The 23594-nt window shown below is 44.9% G+C and overlaps 1 protein-coding gene across 7 annotated transcripts in view; it reads right to left on the reverse strand.

Annotated features, from left to right (window-relative positions):
* Positions 1 to 21659, reverse strand: part of LOC112930601 (uncharacterized) — a 171356-nt gene extending 149697 nt beyond the window's left edge. For 5 of the 7 annotated variants that reach the window (XM_072759060.1, XM_072759059.1, XM_072759061.1 and 2 more), the window contains exon 1: positions 21424 to 21590. The gene's annotated coding sequence lies outside the window, so the exon portion shown is untranslated. Of the gene's footprint in view, positions 1 to 21423 lie in introns of all 7 variants that reach the window. The other 2 variants (XM_072759062.1, XM_072759064.1) reach the window with 2 other exon arrangements.
* Between the last annotated feature and the right edge of the window lie 1935 nt (positions 21660 to 23594).

Raw genomic sequence — 23594 nt, forward strand, 5'->3', positions numbered from 1 at the left:
CAAGACCTCAGCTTATCTTCAAGCCAATCACACACTCAAGATTTTCATCTTTCTTCATCTTACACTCAGAAGAAAAATCCAGTAACTTCCACCCAACCCCTGCTTTGAATCACATTCCATGTTTTGTTTTGCTCTTTGCCTCACAAGTTAAAGAATAATATTATGCTGAAAATTCAAGTCAAAGGTGGAAGATTGTAAGAAAGCTCCAGATGGTTTCGACTTAAGACATGTTACGTCAAGACATGGGATGGGGGGGCATCCGCAGTGAACAGAAACTAATCCCAAGGTTCCGACCAGTCTGTAGTCCAATGTTCTTTGAACATCATTAATTCGCATATCCTTATCTCAATTTTTGAGCTTTACGTTATTGGCTTATTTCTTTTGATTTACTTTCCTTTCACTCACTTTTTAAAACATAAATAGCTAATTTAACCTCAGTGTAAGCAAAATAACTAACAATCCAAGAAATCATGTGTCTTATAACTTATACTATTTTCCTAGCACATTTAAGATAGACACATAACTATTTAAAGAAAAATTATTCATGCACCACTTAAAATCACTCTGCATACTAATGCTACATAATGCATATAACATCATAGGAAATTAGCTTTTACTCTAGAACACAGCTGATTTCATCCAAAGCGAAACTGTTTACTGGTGTTCTCGTTAAGTTTCTATTCGGTCTTCTCTACGCACCTATTTTATCTGAAATGCCAATCAGTAGTAGCAAATGCAGATCCCAAACGAAAGCTTATCTTTACACTAATAGCTTTTCTTATCAACCGCTAGATCACTATGCCTTCCACACATTTGATCTGTCACTTTGTTTGAAATAATCCTTTACCCTAATGTTCTTCACTGACTATTAATAAATTATGAACAAACAGCAAAAATAATTACCCTTTCACCTAGGAAAACATTGGTGACTACGACTTAATGGTCTACCAGTGACATACAGCTTTACCCGGCATAATGGATGCAAATGTGTAACAGGATATGGGTAAGTTATTTTCACACAAGCTGTCACTTGTCACACAAATTACATGGGCTTCTTAGCTGTTTAATTCACAGATTTTTTTTAAAAAAAAAGAAAAAAAAACAGATTCCACTCACAATACCTGCATTATTCCCAAGCTCCTGGGGAAAGCAGAACCAACCCACGAAACCACCGAAGAATAAAAGACTATGGCAGCTGGACATTTTTGTGTATGTACGAGAATCCTGCTTGGGAGTGGTGGAAATAATGTTGGTTAAAGTCATCGAATGATTCAAAAGTCTTCAGAGGAGGAGAGAGAGACCCACAATTAGGAGCAAAGCCTAAATCTGGTTGCCATATCAGAGCAGGAACTCATGGAGCCAGCCGGGTAGTTTATGGAGCTGCCGAGCCTGGACAAGGTGAGGCTGGTGGGGTGCTGCTGGCGCCATACAAAGGCAGTGCTAAGGTCGGCTGCTTTACATCATCAATCTACAGCAGACAGAGCCCTCGGAATGGTGCTCTCCATGCACATTCCTGAGGAGCAGTGACTGGGGAGCAAAGGCTGAGCAGTCTGTGTTGCCAGGGGGCCCCGGGGCCTGGGGCTGCAGCTGTTGGGCCAGTTTCTGCCCGGGGCTCTGTGACCATTTTAGGAAGCTGGCAGAGGCTTTTGCCAGCTGACCTGGTTTGAGTCACAGCTCTTACATCTTAGAGTTGGCATATTTTACATTTGGCCTCTTTGTAACACACAGTGATGATAATAATAATAATAGCCAATATTGATCCAGTCCTTTGCATGTACCAGGCACTGTTCTAAGCAGTTCTCGTGTGTTCACACATGGAGAATCATAGGAAGTTTGACCTGGAAGGAGCCTGGGATGTTGTGGTGGAAGGAGCCTTGGACGGATGCCAGGAGAAACGAGCGCTTTGACACCTATGACCCGTGAGATTTTGAGCAAGGCCTGCCTCTCGCCCAGGCCTCAGTTTTCCCATCTGCTGAGGTGGTCAGAGAGATGAGAGATGATGAATCGTTTTCTAAAGGAATGCCAACTCTGAGCCAGTTGACCTGTTTGGAGCACGAGGTTGAGTGGGATTCTGAGCCAGCACAGCCAAGTGCCACAATCCATCAGCAGTGTCTGCCACCACGGCCACAGGAGCGGGGAGGAAGCCTGTCATCCGTTTGCCATCTCTGACTAGAGCATCTCTAAGGTCCCTTCCTGCTCAAATCACTTGAATTCATGGTTCCGGCCCAACAGTCCCACTAAATGCAATCTCCTTATAAATTAAAAAAGAGAAAGAAAGAATTCGATTTGGGCCCTGGATGCCTCAATTCCATCATAGAGCATGTGACTTTTACAAGTCATTTCATCTCTGTCTCAGTTTATTCATCTACAGAGTAAGGATAAAAACATTTAACCTGCATAGCTATCTCAGGGATTAAATAAAGGTGTAATGGATGCAGTGCAGTGCTCGGGACACAGCAAATGTTCAATGAGGCCGAAGCTATGACTGGTATTTGCCGCCTCCACCTCCTCCTCCTCCTCCTCATCGTCGTCATCATCATCATGTCTATCAGCCCCAAACTGGATTTGTAACATGTTCTGACTCATGATTTGTAATTAAAGGAACATATGCTTTCAACAAAAACTGATTACTCTAACTTTCCTTGAGAAATAAACTTGAGCTCCTTCCCAAGGAAAAATCATTAAAAATCATTTAAATAGTTCATTATGGAAAATTTCACAAACACACAAAAATAGAAGATATTATAATGAACTCCCCTGGACCCATCACTAAGTTTCAAGTATTATCAATTCATGGCTACTCTTGTTTCATCTAATATTCCCACCCACTCACCCCTCTTTCAGACAACTTGTATTTTTTTTAAGCAGATCCCAGACATGTCATCTGTAAATATTTCAGTATCTATCTCTAAACAATAGAAACTGTTCATTCTTTGTAATTTTAAAAGTATTTGTTAACTGAATGACATGGCAACTGCAAGGCATAATTAGGAAATTATTTTCTCGCATGTCTAATAATATTCCATAAAAGTCACTAACAAGTGTATGCACTTAAAAAATAATAATAATAAGGGGCTGGCTCATGAGGCCACGTGGGAACTGTGGTATGCATGATTTATTAGAGCTACACAAAGTGAGTTATTTCATTCTTTCAGATATTTATGACACCGCTAAAACACTGAATACATCAACATCAGAATTAATCATGAATAATATTTAATTAGTGCTTGACAAGGATCAATTTGGCAACTCTTTTTGTTCTTTCTCCTTCCCCCAAATAGAAAAATAGTCATAAACTAAAGTGTTTTATTTTTTCCATCTGCTTCTGGTAAAGCGCATCCCTGAATTGCAAACTTCGTTTGAGATCTCCTGAACTTTCATATACCCAGGTAATTAGACTCAGATGCTGTCCGGCCTGGGATTATAAATCAAGTCTGTATATGTAAGCAGAAAACAGACTGCTCGCACCAAAGTGGGTGTTGCTGTTTCTCACGGACCTGCCCGTGGAGCCAACAAGCCCCATGTCTGCACAGAGAGAGCATCTTTCGTGTCCGGCTCCCATGTCCATGGACGACCCCTTCCCTCACCTCTGCAACGCCCAGGAAGCACTGACTATAAACTGAATTCTTTATTTACAAAAGGAAAAAAAGAAAAAAAGCCTTTGGGACCCTTGAGCAAAAATCCCACCCAGAGCTATGGTAGGAGGTAGAAGCCAGAGGCTAAGGCACACGGAAGGGACCCAGCCTTGACGTCTCTCCGACCAGATCCTTAGACCCCAGGCACGTGGTGACCTCATTTCCCAGCCAGGCAGTTGTGTTCTCCCACAGCAGGATTAGAACTCTCAACCCATTGTTTTCTAACAACACACGCATTCATTTGGTTTTAACAGAACAGCAGTCTTTGTTTCAGTGGAAGTTGTATTCTAAACCTCAGAGCCAAGGGCTCCTGGGTTTTTTAAGATATCGGAAAGAAAGTGTTAAATGGTTGTTTTAATTTTTTTTTTAAGATTTTATTTGTTTATTCATGAGAGACACAGAGAGAGAGAGAGACAGAGAGAGAGAGAGAGAGGCAGAGACACAGGCAGAGGGAGAAGCAGGCTGCATGCAGAGAGCCCAACGTGGGACTCAATCCCAGGTCTCCAGGATCACCCCCTGGGCCAAAGGCAGCACTAAACCACTGAGCCACCCGGGCTGCCCAATGGTTGTTTTTAATATGGGGTGGGGGCAGTGTTGTTCTAATAGACCCCTTTGGCTTTATCTCTGACTCACAGCCAGCAAAACTAGGGGTGAAATGCCTCCTGGAGACCATACACAGCATCTCAGAAGATCTGGAGACGGGAAGCTGCCTAACACGTGTGTTAAGTGCCTTGTACCACACACAGTACATCCCGCATCGAACCGAGGCCTCCCAACAGCCCTGGGCTGGAAGCATAGGATAGCAACTTTCGGCAGAGAACCCAAAGGCTCGTTGGTTGTATGAGGTTCCAGAGTCACTGAGTTAATGATGCCTACGAGTCAGGAGTCCAGACGCAGGCCCTCCTGAGCCCATAGTCCATGTCTGTACCCTACAGACTGATCTCCTATAATCGATCCTCCAGCTTCGCAACTATAAGAACTAATACGATGGAGCATCATCTGCTGCTAAGTGCATTATATGAATCACCTCATATATTCCAAACCTGTGTAACTCTCAGTCCCATTTTACAGGTGAAAAAAACCCAAGGCTTAGGAAGGATATGTGAGGCGCCCAGCATCACACAGGGAAGTCACCAAACCGCAGGGCCCTCTGTCTTCACATTTTGCTACATCCACCTGAAAGGCAAATTGGACCACAGTACTGATTATATGGCAGGTACGATACCCCGAAGTTCTGGGTTCCCACAGAATTGTAAATACTGCTGAGTGCCTGAGCAGGGCCCCAGGAATTTCACACTATGAAACGGCGTATATAACTAAGAGTTCTAAACCCTCTGACAGAGGACATTCAATGCACACACACACACACACACACACACAGCGTAAGGACACAAACAAAAAATGGGTACAAACTACAGTTGAGTGATTTTCACAACGTGGAGGAATGGTAAGAAGGGAAATGGCCAGAGTTTATCATAAAAAGCGAGGCTTGTAGAAGATATGATTGAGATAAAAATTCTATCTGGTTCTACCCTCCTTGCACCAAATGCTGAAATTCCCTCCTCCGTGGCTTGGGAGATGAGGTCAGTGGATCTTGTTTCTGCTCTACTGACTTTTCCACACACAACCTGATAGCTTCTGGAAACAAACCAATGATTACGAGATCATTAAAGTATGTTATTTTAATTACAAGAGGGTCGTATGAAGAGGGGGAGGAGGGGGCAGGGGCAGGAAACCTGTTAGTGGTCAACCCAGGCACCAGGTGAGAATCTGCTCACCCCGGCCTATCTCACCACCCCTCCCTCCTTCCCAGTCTACCTCCACCATCACAGCCTGCCTCTGGGCCCGATTCTGCTTTTGCACCCACATCAAACTGGGTCAGCCCACTAGAACCTCACGTGTGATGTTTTCCAGATATGCCCCGAGAGGTGAAAAGTTAGTGCATTAAAGCTACGAGCTAAGAGAGAGGCTTGAAATTCAATAGGGCTTTGAAAAGGAAAACGAAAAAAGAATGAAAGTCTAGACTGCCAAAAAAATTAATTGGCATTGTTGTAAAATTGTGTTGCACAGCGAGTGTACAAATATTATTCATGTTAAGGAAAGGGCTGACCTGAGATGTGATTTATAGGCACTTCAAATGCAGTACAGGAAGTAAACGGAAAAATTAGGGTGCAAGGTCACCGAGTAGGCAAGAGTCAACTTAAGGGTAAAGTTAAAAACCTTAGGAAGAGAGCACACAGTTCAGCTCGCCCTATAAATTAAGGTCTGTCCTCACTTTGAAGACATGGAGAAAACTGAATATTAAAGCGCCTATGCTCCTAAAGGCGCTTTCTTCTCAACACGCAAGAAAAGAGGAATGCTCGGCACAGGGTGAGAAATGCCAAAGGGATGTTTCATAAAGAAAGCGAGAGGAGGTTGATGCAATTGGAGATGCAACCCTGCACTCAGCCAGCGATGTAAACAAATGAGGCTGCAAGTAAAAGGGCTCGAGAGGCCCTGGGCTGAGCAAGAACAGGGAATCCCAACTGAGTTTTGTTTTTAGGGATGTGTTGCTTCATTTTTTTTTTAAATTACAATACTCTCAACTGATGTGCACGGTTCCTAAACTTATCAAGGGCCAGGGGGGGAGCAGTGAGGCAGGAAGGGGCTGCAGGGGTGCTGCGCTCTCAGGTCATCTTGCTCCCTGGCCACTCTCTTTTAAATTGGGGGTAGCATTAAACGCTGCCTTTCTAGGATTTTTTTGTTTCTTTCTTTCTTTTTTTTTTTTTTTTTTTTTTAAGGGATCGTGAATGTTTCTCAAAGAGCCACTAGAGGGCAGAGCTCGGTGGTGTTCAGAAATTCTTAGCTGCTCACCCGGCCGGGGAGCGCCGGAGGCCGAGGGGCCCGGGAGGGGGGGGGGGGAGCCCCAAGTCGGATCACATCCCCCCGCATCCTCCGCCGGCTCTCCGGCCCCACCCTGGAGGATGCTGTCCCCCCAGCCCTTCCCTCCACCCACGCCCTGGGGTTCATTCCGCGGTGATTCCTTGGGCAGGTGAAATACCGGGGAGGGGCGCCTTGCTGGATCTGTCCCTAGAGCATGAGGTCTCGGGGTCTGAGTTCAAGCCCCCACCCCCCCTACACATACACACAGCTGGTAGGGAGACTACTTAATAAATAAATAAATTAATAAAATAAAATAAAATAAAATAAATAAAATATAATAAATAAAATAAAATAAAATAAAATAAAATAAAAAACACTGGGTAAGAAGAGCCTGCAAATCCACTTTGGCCCTAAAGCATCCCTTATTTTTAGTCTCCATTCATTTTTTTAAAAAAATTTATTCATTCATTCATTCATTCATTCATGGGAGACACAGAGAGAGAGGCAGAGGGAGAAGCAGACTCTCTGCGGGGAGCCCGATATGGGACTCAATCCCAGCACCTTGGGATCACGCCCTGAGCCAAAGTCAGAGGCTCAACCGCTGAGCCAGGTGCCCCATCCGTGGATTTTAATGTTTTTTTTTTTTTAAGATTTTATTTATTTATTCATGAGAGACACACAGAGAGAGAGAGAGAGAGGCAGAGACACAGGCAAGGGAGAAGCAGGCTCCATGCAGGGAGCCCCATGTGGGACTCGATCCTGTATCTCCAGGATCAGGCCCTGGGCTGAAGGCAGCGCTAAACCGCTTAGCCACCAGAGCTGCCCCCATCAGTGGATTTTAATAATAATTTCGGGTGTCCTTAAACTCTCCTTGCTGGCTGTTACACCCCACACCCCACTCCGAACAGAGAAAGAGAGAAACGCTCAGAGTTTTCCATCCCAGTAGAATAAGCCTTGAAACATATCCCGTGTTGGCTCTGGCGTTCACTACCTGCATGACCCTGGGCAAATCGATGGGATTAACAACAACCTACTTCAGTAGGAAGGTTGTAAAGATCAAATGAGAAAATACATGGAGAAAATGACTTCAAAATCTGCAAATACAATGATAATGGTCCCTCCCCCACTGCCCACATAAAACAGCCCCCAATGAAAGCACACCCTACGGGGTAGTTTGTTACATGACAGCCTGGTGGGGGGAACTGAAATGTGCTTTTTGTAAAGTAATATTTGTTACTCATCATAGTCTAACCGAAATCTGGGTTTGATGACTAATGACCACACCATGCCCAAGCTCTGCACTGTACACCATCCTCCTCTTTGCAGCATCCCACAGGCATGACCATCAAACCTGGCCCATCACTGACTGATTTTCTTTTTTCTTTTCTTTTCCTTTTTTTTTTTTTTAAGATCTTATTTATTCATTCATGAGAGACACAGAGAAAGAAAGAGAGGCAGAGACACAGGCAGCGGGAGAAGCAGGGTCCCTGCAGGGAGTCTGACGTGGGACTCGATCCTGGGACCCCAGGATCACACCCCGGGCCAATGCAGGCACTCAACCGCTGAGCCACCCAGGCGTCCCCACCGGCTGGGTTTTATTGCTGTTGCAGTGGTGTTTTAGGCCAAGTTCTCTGCCAGGATCTGCCAGGATGGCAGCCCCATATGTGATCACGGGTCATGGGTTCACTTCCAGCAGCTGAGAGCGCACAGCCCATGGAGAGGACGTCAGCAGGGTAGGCCACCCCGTGGCCAGGAAGGTGGAGGAGCATATTTACCACAGTTGCTAGCACTGGAAAACCAAACATCAGTGCTCAGATGCAATACCTACCATGGAGCAACGAGGGTCTTCAGAAAGAGCCCAGGGTGGGACTAAGTTTATTTAAAATCTCCTCCCAGGGCCATCCTTATAATAACCCGGGCAGTGGTTTCTGTAAAAGCCGGATTAGATCACCCTGCCTTGCCTTTTAGAAGTTTCCACAACAGATGGAGGGACACAGCTTTAGAGGAAAGCCGGGCTCACATCCGTCTACATTCATTATTGGCCCTGTTCTCCGAAATGCTATATGTTATCTTGAGCCTGTTTGTTTTTATCTGTCAGAGTGGTTTATTGTTAGGGAAATGCGGTGTCAGCTGTCTCTTCCCCACCATCAAAGCCGCTTCATTAAAGTTAATAGTGTTTGACTTGAAGAGATCTCTTACTGAGGTAACCCAAGAAAGCCCCTGCTGGCTGTTATTTTTCCGGCAGTAAAGGCACCAAATGGATGCAGTAACTGCATTAATCTTTTAGGAAGAAGAAGAAATTAAAAAAAAAAAAAACCTACTGCATGACTCTATCTAGTAGCTGCTTAATAAATGTGCCTTGAATTCATGAGGCTAATGCCACCCTTCGGTTTGGGAGGGGGGCAGAACTCAATGATGACCTGTGTCCTGACTCGGCCGCTCAAGGCTCTGCGGCCTGTAGCTGGTCACTTCCCCAGGGTGAACTTCAATTTATTAATCTCAGAATTAAGAGGATTAGATTATAAGGAAGTTTTTTCTTTATTTTTTTAAAAGATTTTATTTATTTATTCATGAGAGACATAGAGAGAGAGAGAGAGGCAGAGACACAGGAGAAGGGAGAAGCAGGCTCCATGCAGGGAGCCCAATGCGGGACTCGATCCCGGGACTCCAGGATCGCACCCTGGGCCAAAGGCAGGCGCCAAACCGCTGAACCACCCAGGGATGCCCGAAATTTTTTCTTTAAACTGGGTAACCCTTTGGACAAAAGTAATCTTGCAATGAAGCCTGAAGTATAAAGCAGATAAAAGCAAACTTTTTCTTCTTTCTGGAGAGAAATCAGAAGTCCCACCTTCTCAGCGTATCCACCTGCCTCCCTACTGGCCTTCATCTACACCCATCCTCGTCCCACCCCCAGGGGTCCCGGGCAACCTTTGCAGGCTGCCCCCACCACCATCTGAAATCTACTGGCCCGGAAAGAATGATCTTTAAGGTCTTATCTGCTTGGAGTCTGGATTCTCTGATTAAGCAACTGGAGTCAAACCACATGAGGACAGTTTCTAATTAATGTAATAACTTCATGAAAGTCTCTGCTCAGGGCCCCAAAACATCGAACTGTCTCGGTTTGGCTTTGTTTTCGATCTTCTAATCACGGCTTTCTATTGCGTGCTGTCAAATTTCCCTTCACCATTGGAGGAGTTGGGTCTCAGGCAAGTGCTCTGTCACCTCCGGGTCATTGTCACTTAGGGCCAGTTAGTTCAGTTTCAAATGTCAGTGCGACTCAAATTTAAACCTCATCACCTCCCTCCCCGGCAGAGCAGGCTGCAGCTGGGAGTGTGACTCTTCGAAATGCTTCCTCACCTGATGGGCTACCCTTTTGGGCCAGAAAACCAGCAAGAGAGTCAAACCCAACAGGCCCTGCGCCAGAGCGTGCACCTGACCACGACAGACTTGGGCATCCTGGCCACATCTGCCAGCGCACGTGCAGGCTCCGTGGCAGCCAGCCCCTCAGCGTCCTGCCTCCTCCTCCAGTCTTCCCCTCTGCTAAGCAGGGGGGGGGACAAATCTGCAAGGCCGCTACCCAGGAAGATGTCCAGTAGGGAACCTAAAGCCAGTTTTCCCTTCTTGCAAGCAAGAAGGGATTTCTCCCCTCATTTAATTTGTTGAAGGAATTCCGCGCCCCCCCCCCCCAAGGCTCTGTTGCTCCAAAAGGCTGCAGCCAAGAAGACTTGCCCTCTCTTGCTTCCCCCATAACCGCCAGAAAAGGCCTTCAGGATGAGAAAGAAAGTTTGAGTCAACAATTGGAAGTAGGAGGACCTAGCAGGCTGCCCCATAGTGGGGGAGGGGGGTGGTAAGGGAAGGAGCAGGGGGCACGCTGTCATCGGCTTTCTTTAAAATGTTGCATCTGCAACTACGGTCCTAGCTGCCAAATCTAATACCACAGAAAGAAATCCCACCTCACATCCTGTACACATGTCCTACTAGGATATCCACCAGATTCGATTTGTATTTATACATGTGGTTCAGACTTGGATGGGTACCAGCCCAGTACACCTGCGTAAAACTCTAAAGAATCCCAAACCACACATTTAGTTTTATTTTTTTGGCCCAAGTCTCTGAGGGGGAATATAAAACGAGAGCAAAGAGAACTATTCTTTCCTTCCTTCCTTCCTTCCTTCCTTTCTTCCTCATTTAGCTCTGTCTATGGAGCCTTTCCTTACACCAGGCAGGTGCTAGGCACTTGCGTGAGGCCATGGCAAATAAAACATGTCCTTTGCCTGGCCATGGTTACCCAAAGCCACAGAAATGATTCCACTATTATGACACTTTAGCATGGTTTTTCCAGAAGCTTTTATCCCCAGCAGCTCATTAAGATCCTCACAATAATCACAAAATGGTTATGGTGGATATAATCACTGTGTTACAACGGAGGAAACAGAAATAGAGCAGCGTTAAGTGACTGGTCCAGTCCACAGAGAGTTAAGTGCATCTGACTTCTGGTCCCTGGCTCTTTCTGTGTGACCAAACTGTACCCGAATGTATCCTGTGTTTCCCCATGACGACCTTACAATGACTGTACATTCCAGATCTTCCAGGATCCTTTCAACTTTAAATATTCCGTTCCTTTGTCTTCCAAATTTTGCTTGTCAGACCACTTGAGCTAGTTCTGAAAATAGTCATTTATACCAATTTTAGGTTTGAAAAAACGTAGCTCTCTTCTTTAGCTTAAACGGACTGAAGTGAGATTTAGACTTCATAGCATTAAGACTATGCAAGAGTCACAGTTTTTCAATCAAATCATCCTTTGGTGTAGAAAATGATTTCAGTACACACATTACTTAAGCTATTCCGAAAACTACTCTGACATTCTTTTTATTAATCTTTTTCCTGTTTCAGATCCTTCCATCAGGCATTTCTGTCAGGCTTCTGAAGGCTCCCATATGCACACTTCCAGTGCAGAAATGTGTTCTTTTTTGGTTCACTGGAATCTTTCAGAATGTCTGGCACTGAAACAGATTGGCTTTAATTAAAAGGCTATGATTTCTGTGAATTCCCATTAAGCTAGTGAAAGAAATCTGCATTTAAAAAATACAGTTAACACATTAAGGCACACTTGTACTGAAAAAATGCTTCATGTTTAAGAAACTACTTAAGCAGATGAAACTAAACTGCCTGTAATAAAAATATGCTCATTTTTAGTAAAATCCCTCAGTTCTGAAGAGAGGGGTTAGTCTAGTACATATGTGCCCAATTAGCCATAAAAACTCAACTAGACATGAACCATGCAATCCGCCTGTCGATGTTAAAACACATATCCTATTAACAGCAATGTAATTTAAATGGTTAAAAAGTGATAAAGTACATAACTATCATCTGATAGGGTTTGAAATATGATACTGCTGTACCCCGATGACAAACCAGTTTTGAATTATGACTCCAGCAAAGTTTGAAATAGCTCAAGCATGTTAATTAGTGATCCACAAATTCAAGAACTGCATTATATTATGTTATATATTATACCCAGGCACACCTCTTTGCCCACCAGCAAAAGCATATCCCCTAATATTCAGAGAGGAAAGCCATGTGAATCTTTTTGAATTCTAGGTCCCGGATACCCCAGGAACACCTGACATAACTTCCCCTCATTCAACTCACTTGTCTTTAAGATGTGATACAACTCAAGATAGTTTCTCGGGGAACAATATTTCAGAGGACCCAGGAAGTGCAGAGAAGTTCACCAGTTACTAGGAAAATGCACGAAGAGCAATCAATATAATCACTTCTTTCCACATCGGTGACCCTTAAACTATGTAGGGGCACTCCCACACAGGCAGAGGAAAGCCTGTGATAACCAAGAAGTGGGAGGAAGATATTTGAATCATTTATTATTAGCTTTATTAGAGATAAAAGTGAGCTGATGTGCCTTACTTTTTATTATAAAATAACACCTTGTACATTTATGGGTTAGGCTTGAGCCCATCCAGAGGATCCTGTACTCACCAATGAACTGGTGACCCTGCTTTGAGAATCACTGCACTGGGTGCTTATAATGTTAAAGGCAGGATTTCTTTGATAACCATTTATAAATAAAATAAAATTGATTATTTCGGAAGGCAAACTAAACTCCCGTCATCTAACTTAACTGTCTCGTCTGTTTAAGTGACCACAAAATAGTGAGCCGCAGCCCCCCTTGATCGTGCAATTCCGGTAATCTCCAGGTATCTCCCATCCTTAGAATCAGCCCCTCGGACCTAATCCAAACCCTGTTTGCTCAGGCTCAGCAAATTGCCTCCGATTTTACAGTCACTAGAAAAAAAGAAACGTATTGTAACACCATCCTCTAAATACTGTGCCACCATCACAAATGTAGCAAATGGCTAAGAACAGTATGCTCTGCCAGAGGACCTGAGCCCAATCAAAATTACCAAATGAGAGGCTGAATAATGTGCTCTGGCTGGTGTCTCTAAAATAACTAGTTTCTTGGAGGAGGAGGAAGAGATCAGCCTGTGAACCCTGGCAAATCAATCTATTTAGTTCACATCAAACTAAATGGTATGAACCATCGGGTATGAAGAGCTCCATTCGAAGTTCACCAAATGTGACTGTGGTTTCACACCAGTGATAAAACTGTGAAATTCAAGACAGAGATCTTGTCATTGCTGCCTTCCTAACCAAGCTCTGATTCATGTCTCCTTTCCATTTTCTGCTGCACCTCTTCTAGGCGGCATTATATTCTTGCCTGGACTGGTGCAGTAGCCTCTTGGCTGGCCCCTCCACCATGGGCCTCTCATCCTTTGCCCTGCTGAAAACTTAATCTTCCATAAGTCCAGCTCCAATAAAATTGCTCCCCTGACCAAACAACTTGAATCATTGGTCACCGCTGCCTGTCAGCAGAATTAAGGTCACATTCCTTAGCCTGGGATTCGAGGCACTTGCCTCTTTCTAATGTCCTTTCTCACTTCATTGCAAGCAATCTGCAAGGCCCGGTCCTCTCTGCACAGACTCTCCCACATTTGCTCCTGCAGCTCCCCCACCTAGGGTACTATCCTTTATTCCATCTCCTCGTGACCCCTCTGTGTCGAAATCCTTCCCATGGTAAAGCCTACAAGAGAGAAGTTCCGTCTTTGCTCTAAAAAGTGCAAAGAGTGGTGCCTGGCTTAAGTGCACTCATTTAATGTTTTCTGTTATTATGGTAGTTACTGCTGCCCTTGTGCCATGAAGTCTTTAATCTTCACAGACGGACTAACCCCTTGCTCCTATGGGATTGTTAACTGTAGCTCTCTTATGATGTACCTAATTACTTTTTATTTCCTCCCTTAGTTATTTCATTATACATTTCATCTCCTCTTGTGGACTGTGAGTTTCTAAAACAGGTCTTATTTCATTCACCTTTGTATCTTCCATCAGACTACAAGGCCTTCCTGCAAATCTTGGAAGAAAAATGTTAAATATTGTATCGGGCCACGAGGGGGCACGGTTGAGCTACCCTAACAGTGGAATCCTCTTCCAGTTAATCAGGTTTGAGAACTGAGAGGCTTTTTCCCCTTGGAAGTCTATTTGTAAATCTGTGTAAAGTAAATGTATATGCATGATGTGTGATTCCAAATCTATTTATGTTGACGTGGAAAGATAGCTGTGATACAGTGAACCTTGAAAAGGAAGAAGCAAAATAGAATATATATGATCCAATTTTTGCATAACATCTAATCTTTAAATAAACATGAGAGAAGAGTCTGGAAGTATATCCACCAAAATGTTAACAGCTGTAACCTCTGGGAAGGGGAAAGAACAGAGAGGGGAAATATGAAGGTTTTGTTTTCTATTTTGTACCTTTCTGGATTTTTTTTAAATAAACCACACCTATTAAATTTTACAATCAGAAAAATAAAGCCATTTGCTTTAAAAAATCTCAAAGCAACATGTTTATTTCTCTTGTGACCTCACTGTCAGCTCCATATTTGATATATTTAAAAGTAAGTATTTCAGGAATTTTCTGATAAATTAAAGCAAAGAATCCCAAATTCTCTTGATAGACTGTGCCTTTAGTGTCTCAGTAATTTTTAATGGCACCCTTGGATGAAAGAAACACTTAACAGCTCCATTTATTAAATGTTAAAGTCCAAACAACGTATGAAGTATTTATGTCCTAACAATTGTGTGGTCATTGGAAAGAATAATACACATAAATCGAAAAAATATATATTTTTTTATTTCATTCTTAAACGGTATAATTACTTATTAACAGACTGTATACACCTATCGGGCACCTTACAACTTCTTAAACCTGGGAATCAGATTGGACACTGCTGCTCTCATCTCCTACTCCACACTGATTTTCATTAGGTACTCAGTTTTTATCACAGCAAGCACCAAAAACCCAGCTTCGCAAAGATATGACACCACTGGAAGGAATGTAGCACGACCTAATGTTGAAACTATGAGCACCTCCAGCTAGCAGCTCTTGAGCATCCCACAAATGTCAAGTATAGTTGCTTTTCCCTTAAAAATGTAATATATCCCACGGTACCCCTGCGTGTTTACTGCAGCACCCCTGGGCACAGTGGCACACAACTAGGGAAACAGTAAATTCCAAAGATAAAAACCGATTGCCTGCAAGGCTGGCAAAGGAGGAGAAATGCATTAAACTAGACCTGAAATTATTCCAACCTAGTAACTCTGTCAAAATTATTTTGTTTTCTCTGGGGCTCCTGTATGGCTGTCAGTTAAGCATCTGCTATTGGTTCAGGTCATGGTCTCGGGGTGCTGGGATGAGCCCCAAGTCTGGCTCCCTGTTCAGCGAGGAGTCTGCTTCGCCGTCTCCCCATTCCTCGCTTGTGCTCTCTCTTTCTCTCTCTCTCAAATAAATAAAATCTAAAAACAAAAACAGAAAACCTATTTTGTTTTCTCTAAACCAAGGTCTTTAAGGAAGGAGAAAAGAGTGGTGTGGGAAGCTGGCCTGAGCTTTGGACTCTGGTGGTTTCCCTATACCTCCATTCCACCAAAGTCCTCTGCCAATGTTCCTCCTATTCAAAACTAAGAACAACAGCAGCCCCCAAAGCAGCATGTTCCTGGGAAACAGTCCAGTTCTTTTCCATGGTGTCTAGGCCTGGATCTCCAACCAACCTCCTCACTTTTCTACCCCTCCACCCCTAAGTTTGAGGCTTTACAAAGATGGAGGAAAGCATAGCAGGCCCCAACACTGAACTGCTAACTGCTGAGTTGGCCCTCATCCATCCTTGGTGAGCTCCTGGGACCAAGTCACCCCACAATCAAGTACAGAACTAGTGCTACCCAGAGGCACCTGGGTGGCTCAGTCTGTTAAGCATTGCCTTTGGCTTAGGTCATGATCTCAGAATCTTGGGATTGAGCCCCACTTTGGGTTTCCTCCTCAACAGGGAGCCTACTTCTTCCTCCCTCTGTGCTTGCTCTCTCATTCTCTCTCTCTCTCAAATGAATAAATAAATCTTAAAAAAAAAAAAAAAAAGAACAGTGCTATCCAAATTGACTTGAAATCTGGATTAAAAATTATTTTTTCTCTAAAGATGAATGAGCTCAATTTCACATCTTGATTTAGTGATATGGTTTGTGATTTTCTACTAACAACTCAAACATAATTAAAACAAACTCAAAAAGCATCTCCAACTTGTGTGGAGGGAAGTTCCATGCAGGAACTGCTTAAAGAAGTTAATCAAGATCACAGAGAGGTAGAAACAACACGAAGGTCCATACCCACATAAATAGATAAACAAGTGTGGGCTATCTGTCCATACAATGGCATATTATTCAGCCTTAAAAAGAAAGGAAATTCTGACCCCTGCTACAACGTGGATGAACCTCGAAGACTTTCCTCTAAGTGAAGTAAGCTAGCGACAAAAGGACAAATACTGTGAGATCAGAACCTGAACTGAAACCAAGAGTCTTACGCTCAACCGACTGAGCCACCCAGGCACTCCTCTCCTTGTCTTTATCCATCTTTGAAGTCCAGCTCAAATGCTGGGACTCTGTGAAATCATTAATCTTTTGTTTGAATTCTACCAAAGACTCTGACAGTAGGAATTTCATAGTCCATTGTACACTCAGCTTGGTTAAGTGTCAGAAGTTTCAAAATAGTCCATAGTACAGTTGACCCTTAAACCACACAGGGGGTGGGGATACGGATCCCTGCATAGTTGAAAATCCACGTAAGCCTAACACCGTTGGCCTAACACCGTTGGCTTACGGTTCATATAGTCTCTGAACACATATTTCATATGTTATATGTATTATATACTGCATTCCTACATTAAAACAAGCTAGAGAAAATGTTAAGAAAATCATGGGGCAGGGGACGTGCCTGGGTGGCGCAGTCGGCTGAGCCTCTGCCTCTTGGTTTAGGCTCAGGTTGTGACCTCAGGTTTGTGGGATCAAACCCCAGGCCAGGCTCCACGCTCAGCTCAGAGTCTCCTTGGGGTTCTCTCTCCCTCTGCCCCTCCCCACCATGGGCTTGTGAGTGCACATGCTCAACACTCTCTCTCTCACTCAAACAAATAAAGCTTCAAAAGAAATCATAAGGGATCCCTGGGTGGCGCAGCGGTTTGGTGCCTGTCTTTGGCCCAGGGCGCGATCCTGGAGACCCGGGATCGAATCCCACGTCGGGCTCCCGGTGCGTGGAGCCTGCTTCTCCCTCTGCCTGTGTCTCTGCCTCTCTCTCTCACTGTGTGCCTATCATAAATAAATAATAAAAAAATTAAAAAAAAAAGATTTCAAAAGAAATCATAAGGAAAAGAAAATACATTTACAGTACTGTATTTATCCAAAAGATCCACATTTAAGTGAACCCACAGTTTAAACCTGTATAGTTCAAAAGTCCACTGTATACTAATGCATTACATAATTGAAGGACTACAAACAAGTTTGATTATAAAACTGTGCTATCATCTCTTAATTTCCCCAAATGCTTAACCCAATGCTTTATACATAAAAGCATTTAATAAATGTCTGTTGAATAACATTTAACACACACCATCCAATTCCTAAACCTCAGTTATATCCTTAAGCCAGTGATAGTCAATATTCTTTTTTCTTTCTTGCATCACAGACCTTTTTTGTAATGGAATCCCAACATATATTTTATAGGAAGATTGTTTATATGTTCTATATACAGAGTAAAGCACATATAAGTGGCATCTCATTTTATTTAAAATTAAAATTTACAACATTTCTTATTATTAATAGACCTGTGAGGAGGCTGTTTCTTTCTTTCTCTCTCTCTCTCTTTTTTTTTTAAGATTTTATTTATTTATTCATGAGAGACACAGAGGCAGAGACACAGGCATCCCAAGGAGGCTGTTTCAATGAAAATAAACTCTGAAGTAGAGGGCTAGGAGTGGTGATTTGCACTCAGCCATTTCCATTTTCAGCTTATTTCTGTGTTTTGATTGGTTTCACGATTCAGAAAATCCCAATTCACACAGCTAAGTCATAGTGTGCAATGAGTTCCATTTTTTTCAAGCTCAGATACAACCTGTTGTATCTGTGACACATTAAGAAAGCCATACACAATTAAGAACCCAGGCGCTGATTTAAATCCTGCCTCTCCTGTTTGACAAAGCAGACCTCAAGCAACTTATTCAGACTCACTTTATGCATCTGTAAGCTGGAAATAGTAACAGTTTTCCCTCTTAAGGTTGTACAGGAACAAGATACGCCTCGCAAATGAATAATACCTCAATAGTCTTCAGTGTGTTAAAATGCAGTACAGGAGACTGAAGTGTGTAGTTATATTTACTTTTTTTAAAAAGATTTTATTTATTTATTAATGAGAGACACAGAGACAGAGAGAGAGGCTGAGACACAGGCAGAGGGAGAAGCAGGCTCCACGCAGGGAGCCTGACGCAGGACTCGATCTCAGGTCTCCTGGACTACGCCCTGGGCTAAAGGTGGCGCTAAACCGCTGAGCCACCCAGGCTGCCCAATATTTACTTTTTAAAAATATTTTATTGCTTTATTTGACAGAGTGAGAGAGCAAAAGGGCAGAGGGAGAGGGAGAAGCAAGCTCTCCCCCGAGCAGGGAGCCCGATGCGGGGCTCCATCCCAGCACCATGGGATCACAACCTACGCTGAAGGAAGACACTTAACCCACCGGGCCACCCAGGCGTCTCTAAGTGTTCAGTTTTAATGTTTTATTATATACTGAACCGTTATTAAGACATTTATTATGTGTAAAGCATAAAGAAGAACAGTATAACGAAACCCATGTTCCCAACCAGTTTAAGAAAAATGACAGTAACTGTTGAAATCCCCAGTGTGCCCCTTCCCTGTCCTCCCCCAGAAGGAACTGTTACCTTTTCCATACTTTCTTTTTCAGTTTTGTTTAGCACTTACCCTATTACTATAAGCCAGGTCCTGTCCTGAGTGCTTTCCACAATGCCCACATCTCACCCTCCCAACAAACCCCATGGAGGTACCACCTGCGCCCTACAGGTGCACAGGGTACTAGGCAAGAGCATGCTCACAGTTTGCAAATGGAGCTGCCGAGATTTGAACCCAGGCAGTGGGCCTCCGGAGTCTCCGTTCTCCGACACACACCCAGGCCCGAAACACAGTGTTAAGGGCATCCTCACACTTCCCACTTGAATGGACCCTGACGTCAAACCTAGGTGCCAGGCACCTCCAGGGAAACTACACAGCTCAATGGAAAGCTTCTCCTCTCTGGCACCTGACAGTTCCTAGAACACTGGATCCCCCTCACGGCTGGACTCCAGCTCTTGGCATCTGAGAGGCAGGCCCTGGGCCAGGCACCCCGTGAGCCCCTGGGAGCTTTGTGTGGCCTTGAGGAAAGGCGGGCAGGCCTGGCCACCTCACCTTGCTGTTGGCCAGGGTGGTTCTCGACAACAATCAATCCCCAAGGAACCACGGGAAATTCCAAACTTTCTGCCCCCACTCCCAGCCTCTTCCTCATCCAGGCTTCCTCTGAGAAGTGAACCACGTAGGACTCCGCAGGAATCCACAGCCTCTGCCAGCAAGCAGGCCAGTTGCAGTCCCGTGGCCCAGCCCACAGGGAAAGACCTCCACTTTAGCGCATGTCACTCCCCTAATTATTCCCTGTGCCTGGAGGCCAACAATAACAGAGCGTTTTTCACGAGCAGCTCCCACCACGAACCCTGCAGCCTCGTGCACGCAGCCAAGCGCTGAGAAGTGCTAAAGGGTCAGGGGGTTTGCACGGCCAGCAGTCCCAGGCCTCTGGGGGAGAATCCCGGCCACTTTCTAGTCCAAAATCCTGCCCCAAAAAAACTGCCTGAGGCCCCAGCTGCCTCCAGGGCCTACTTCCTGGGGCTGGCCTGGGTCACCGTGGGTGGGGCCCTAAGTAGGGCCAGCAGATCTGGGAGCAGCTGCACCCAAGCCACCAAGGGATAAAAGCAAGGGAGTAGGGGACAGGAGACTAAAGATGTTTCCTCCACGGTCACAATCGGCAAGTGCTCTCAAGGCTATCCTATGTAGCAAAGATTGTTTTTTTTTTTAGTAAATTTATTTATTAAACCCCAGTCCTGGCAGATACTGGGAGTGGGGGGTACGGTTCTAGAATATAACAGCATGTAAGACAGCAAAGTCTCCTACATTGTTGTTGCGGTGGGGGCTGGGGGGTGCAGCAATTACCAAATTAATAATTTCAGATCGTGGTGCGTGCTTGGAAGAAAATAAAATATCATTGTATGGGGGTGGGCTGAGAAATGAATATGAGCTAAGATCTAAATAAGGAGGAGCTAGCAAAGCAAAGGCAAGGGAAAAGCATTCCAGAAAGAACAGAGGTGCAAGACCCTGAGGCCTCTGATTAAATGGTGATTAGGGGTTTGAAAAATATCTGATGGAAAACCAGTGCTCTCAAAATCCTAATACATGGTAAAGTTATTTCCTTAAGAGCATAAAGATCAAAGTGCTATGTTGGAAAGAAATTTGTCCTTGGCTTTGAAACGAAGATGCAAAAGGAATGTATGCGAATATATATTTACATTTATATGTCTCAAAAGGATCTTTTTAAAGAGCCTTTCATGTCCTTTATCCTTTAAACTTTTGTAATATAGGTTGAAAGCATGATACAATCTTTAACTTCCAGCTCATGCACTGAAAGATCTTCCTCCTAGAACTAATGAAGACATCCATTCTGTCCGGATGTAATTTACCTCCCTTGCCCCAGAATCTGAAATCAGAATGCCATGTACCTCTAATTGCAACTATGTTAACAACAACAACAACAACAACACGTGTGCACATGGATTAAGGCCGTGGGAGTATAGGAAGGGGTGGCGGTTGTTTTCCAATATTCCTTTTTGTTGTTGTTGTTGTTGTTGTTGTTAAAACTGGGAAGAAAAGAATACATTGTGCACAACCGGGCAATTTTCTGGTCTTCGAGGTCAACAGATGTGTTTTTAACTGCGGCTCGTATCCCATTTCCTACGTCACCACCACCTACACCCTCTCCGAGCTACAAGTAGAGCTGAAAAGTGCAGAGCTCTCCGCAAACCCCCGTGCAGCGAGGGGCTCGGCTCCTGCAGGGTCCGCGCACGCCCTTCTCGGTCTCGGCGGAGGGAGCTTCTTGGGGATCCGCGGGGCTCGGGGGGGGGGCACCCCGGGGCTCTTCTAACGGGAGGCGCGCGTTCTGGACCCAACAGGCCTCGCTTGGCCCAAAGCTCCCCTCTCTGGGGCGTTTTCTGGAAGGGATCTCGAGCTGGGCGGGGTCCCGGCCGGGCACGCAGGTGTACCCGTCAAGGGGAGCGGCGGGTGCAAGGGCACAGAGCGCGGCTGGGGAGCCCCGAGGCGGGGCCGGGGCCGGGGCCGGGGCCCCCGCGCCTCTGCGCCCCTCCCCGACCCCCGGAGTGTGTCCGCGCGCCAGCGGCCGGGGCTCCAGAGCTTCCAGGACCTGCGCGGGTCGCGGGGGTCGCGGGGGGCTTACCGTCCGCGGCGGGGGGCGCGCGCGTCTCCGGACCCGGGGCAGCAGCGGGCCCGGGAGCCTCGCCCCCCGCGACCTCTGCCCCGCAGGGCGGACCCGGCGGCGGAGACCGCGCCCCTCTCGAGCGCGTCTGCAACCTGCGCCCGCGCCCTGAACCCCGCCCCCGGCCCAGCCTGGGGGGCGGGGGCGTTGGCGGCCCCGGCGGTCGGAGGTTTGGGTGGCGGTGCTTTAGTCGGACTCCAGAGCTTTCAAAGTAGAGACCGTGGGCCTGGAAGAAAGAGGAGCATTAAGTTGCACAGAATTAAGGAGCAGAGAACAGGGACCCTCCCCCCACCCCCCAAAAAAAACCAAGGTTCCAAATTTTGAGCGGCCACTGCTTCCTTGTGCCAAAGAGCAAACCCACTTGTTTTTCTTTTCCTTTGCTCTAATTGCTGTTTCAAAAAACCCTTTTATGAGGCTCTATAGCTTCCATTCCGAAGGCCTTGTGTGAATTTTCAGCCAACAGCGGCCCAGACCAGCCGGGGAGAGGGCCTCCCCATCCCAAATGTTTGCCTGCACGCTGGACTTCATGGAAACCACTACAAACTGGGCCAGCCCCGCGCTGTTTTCTGGGCTTGGGGCCCTGTTTGATGGGGAAAAGTGTTCTCAGCCCCAACCCCGAGACCCTGGGATGGCTAACAGAGGGAATTCTACGGATGTTTCCAGATTCAAGCAGCTCTAGTAATTTCTGGCGAAACATTGTCTAAAGCCATTTTCTCAAATCGTGGTCCAAGGACCACCTACATCAGATATCCAGGGATCCTTGGTGTAGATTCAGGATTTAGGGCCTACACTCTAGCTGATAAACTAGATTAAGAATGATGAGGCCCAGAAATCTGCATTTTCACAAGCTTGCCTTGTGAGGTTTCTGCTCGGTATGGTTTGAAAATTACTAGACTTGGCCCTTTATTTGACACTGCTGAAATGGTACTTGTTTTTCCATCTGGAGCACTCCCTCAAAACTCTCAACAGTGTTAAACATTCTTCTTCTTCTTTTTTTTTTTTTTTCTTCTAAGTGTAGGCTACAAAATTTGGCTTCCAAACAAACTGTGCCTTATTTCATGAATTTTTTTTAAGAAAATTATGCTAAAAGCATTACTTCCTACTGTATAGGGCTCTGAGCACATACCAATGATTTGAAAAAAAAAAAAAAGTAGGTGGATTTTGCTGAGTGCCTTCTACTAATGTTGAGCAAGCTGTCATTCTGGGCCAAACCTATATCTGCCCTGCTGCTAATTGACTGAATGTTTGCATCCCCCAAACTTCATGTTGAGACCTCATCCCCAGTGTGATGGTATTTGGAGTGGGGCCTTTGGGAGATCATTAGGTCATGACGCAGAACCTACAGGGATTAGTGACTCCATAAGAGGCTTGGGAAAGCTTCTTTACCCTCCTGCCATGTAAGACACAGCTAGTGGATGGCTGTCTGAACCCAGAAATGGGCTCTCCCCAGACACCCAATCTGTCAGTGCCCGGATATCCTAGTCTCCAGAACTGTTAGAAATCTCTGTTGTTTATAAGCCACTGAGTCTATGGTATTGTGTCATAGCAAGCCCAAATGGACTAAGACACCTGCTGGGTTTTCTTCTATTGCTTCACTCCAGCCTCAATCAGCGAGGCTTTCCTGGGGAAAATGGAAGCTGAGTCTGTGATCATGGTGGTTTCCAAATTGCACTGTACAACAAAATCACCTGCGGAGTGTTTTAAACTACGGACCCACACAAAATGTCACCAATCCCAAACACATTTGTTTGCAGAAAATTTGTTTCACAAAGCATCCCAATGGAATTAATGACCTATCAAAAGTGGTACTGCCAGAAGAGCAGTAACTGAATTTGAGGAAATAATTAAAGATATAAACAGAATTTTTGCAACAAAAGTGTCCAACACGTTCTTGCTTACAATATAAAGAATTTGAAAATAACCCCAAGTTGTCCAGCAGTAGAGAGTTGGTTAAGTAAATTATGGTATATTTATATGAAGGAATACAAGACAACTATTAACATAGTTCAGAGAATATTTATTGACCTGGGAAGATGTCCATGGTGGGTAAAGTGAAAAGAAAAACATGAACAATTGCTCCTTTCTGGTTATTAAAAAAAAAAAAAAAAGTCGAGTGGTAATGGACAGAAGAC

The sequence above is a fragment of the Vulpes vulpes genome, chromosome 5 (assembly GCF_048418805.1).
Source record: "Vulpes vulpes isolate BD-2025 chromosome 5, VulVul3, whole genome shotgun sequence".
In the NCBI taxonomy this organism is placed as follows: Eukaryota; Metazoa; Chordata; class Mammalia; order Carnivora; family Canidae; genus Vulpes; species Vulpes vulpes.